The sequence below is a fragment of the Notothenia rossii genome (genome assembly GCF_949606895.1).
Source record: "Notothenia rossii genome assembly, chromosome: 6".
NCBI classification, from domain to species: domain Eukaryota; kingdom Metazoa; phylum Chordata; class Actinopteri; order Perciformes; family Nototheniidae; genus Notothenia; species Notothenia rossii.
This window is the reverse complement of record NC_136909.1, coordinates 78,829,389-78,832,124: the sequence shown is the minus strand read 5'-3', so window position 1 is coordinate 78,832,124 and position 2,736 is coordinate 78,829,389.

Sequence of the window (2,736 nt, the reverse complement as noted above, 5' to 3'; positions counted from 1 at the left end):
CCCGAAATACGTGAATCTGCTGGCAGCGCTTCAAAGGAATATCAATGATATGAGAGTGACTTTCACTACAGCATCCCGCATCAACAGCTCCTCAAGCAAATTGCATACTCAAGAGTCTCTGTGGGAATGACAGAGTGCGTAAATAGACTTTAATGCATTTCTGTAATTTCTGCCACTTTTTTTGAAAACTCAACAAATCATTTTGTAATGTGTCTTATTGGAATACTTGAATTCCCAAATGTACATTAAAAGAGTTGAAGCAGTGGTGGAATTATTTGTTATTTTTCAAGTTTGATTTCAGCAGGAGTTAAAGGTTCCTTTAAAATAAACCTGTTTTAATGTATAGTATTTATATTTCATCATTAATGCAAAGCCTGTTGTGGCGAGAAAAAATTAGACGAGAGGCAGATCTGAAGAGTGAAGCCCGACGGGTTTTAGTTTCAAATATGGTGCAACACAGCGACAATAACAAGAGCCCTTGATAATACAAATATCACACACATATATACTGCTTTTCCCCACCCACTGGCATATGTAATGTAGTATGATAAGTTGCATGAGATACCGAGTTTCGTCATGACAAGAACATCCGAATGATCTTAACAAACTCTCCAGACCGCCTGCTCTTCCTGATGATTCCCTTGAGTCTTACTGTAGTTTGAAACCATTCCCATGGTTCATAGTGTCGCAGACTATCTCTGGCACTGATTCAATCCTTGTTTCTCTCAACTCTCATGTCCCGCTGACCTGTTTTTGTTGACAACGAGAATACTTTTCTAAGTATTGCACTTAACAATCATATCATGCAGACCCATCCAAAACTTTGGAATATGGTTCTGAGAATAGAGATTCTCCTATATCCCCCCTCTGCCAAAGCAACCTTGTCGGCATGGAGTGAACCCATCTTTACTTATGAGCTACACAAAACATTGTAATGTCAGAAAATGTTTAACAACTAAGTTACATATGTATCACCTAGATGAAGGGGTTTCAAAGCCTTCTCTACAATGCGATGAATTACATTTTAGTGGATTCTGGAATTAATTCCAGAAATCAAGCATTAAAAGTGTACGTTTTACCTTTAGGATGTAAACTCCCTAAGGGTGCTTCAACTCTATCTCCATCACACTCCATCCCGGAAGCTACGATCGTCTGGACAGGATCTCCTCTCTACCCCCCGCACCAGGTTGCGGACTTTCGGTGACAGAGCTTTCAGTGTAGCATCCCCCACCCTCTGGAATTCTCTCCCCCCCCCCCGAAATCCGCAGCGCCCCAACCTTGGACACTTTCAAAAAAGCCCTCAAAACACACCTTTTCACCAAGGCCTTCCCAACTATATAGTTAGTTTGATAGGTTTATTTTTCCGCTACTTGCTTGCCCCCCCCCCCTCCCCTAACCTGTCTGCCTCTTTTCCCCTACTCCCCCCCCTACCCGACTTGTAAAGCGACCTTGGGTTTCGTGAAAGGCGCTATATAAATATGATGTATTATTATTATTATAAGAAACATTACTAAATATATGACCAAATGTTTCCTATAAAGCTTTGCTATTAAGAGATACATTTGTAAAGTGTGCAAGGGAGAAAATACACAGTCCTTACTTCTTCATTCCTTACAAACAAGTGAAGTGTGTATTTCCGAAGGTTACAGTATTCTCCGTATGAAATTCCCTTTTGTGTTAAGAAAGTCTTGACTCTTGCTGGATTGGAATCTGTCCTTGAAATTTGACGACCATCTGTGCTCTGTTTGCAGCGCCTACATCTCACACTGTTGAATCATACTGTACCTATCGGCACAAAACACAGTACAGGAAGTTGACCTTTTTCAAAGACTGCTCAATCATAAGCCACATAACTAAATATACCTTCTAAAATATCAAGCTGAGAACTGAAAGGACATATTTCTTTGTGTGAAAGAACAGAAGGGCAGCTGCAACATCCCAACTAAATGAAACCCTGTTTTTGGGTATTTTAAAACATCCCTATGCATTTAAAGTGATGTGATTATCTCTGCTTATCTGCAACCATAAAGCTTTAAAGTCCTGCCGCTGTTCAGGTTTGATCTGCTTTCACACATAATACCATTAACTAACAAGGTTTTTTGTGGGAATTTTGTTGATTGAAGGGACTGTAAAAACACATTTATAATAACGACTTTGAGTACTGGTTATGTTGAACAGGCCCCCAGCACGTTTAGTAAATGATATTTGTCCATTTTGCGCCTCTCTGAAACTGTGATGAGACAAGCAGGGACATTATCTTGATTAAAATAAATCCCTATTGGATTACACTGTGCTACATTCCCGCGCTCGGCTTCACTGATTAGGATACAGCACAGGAAACCAAAATCAGGACTGAGGAGACTCATCAAATCGCTTCACGTACATGCACGGATAATTTGACAGATAATCCCAGGACTACTTGTCATCGTGCATCACTGTCCCTTTACTTGCTGCTGTCGTAGTGTTTTATTATCCAACATATTTAATTTTCTCTTGTGCTGTCGGATGTTTCACATGTAAAACATTTAGTTATACGTCTAGTATGCTTCCATGCATTGCCCCAAAAAGAGGATGGAAGCAAGAGGGGGAGAAAAAGGAGGGAAATAATTAAGGGATGAACAAAGGTCAGTGAAAACGGGGGAAAGGCCTTGAGGAAAGAAGAGAAGAAGGAATGATACTATTGGTGAAAAAACAAGGAAGGAAAAAAGTATGGATGGAAGGGAGGAATGATATGAG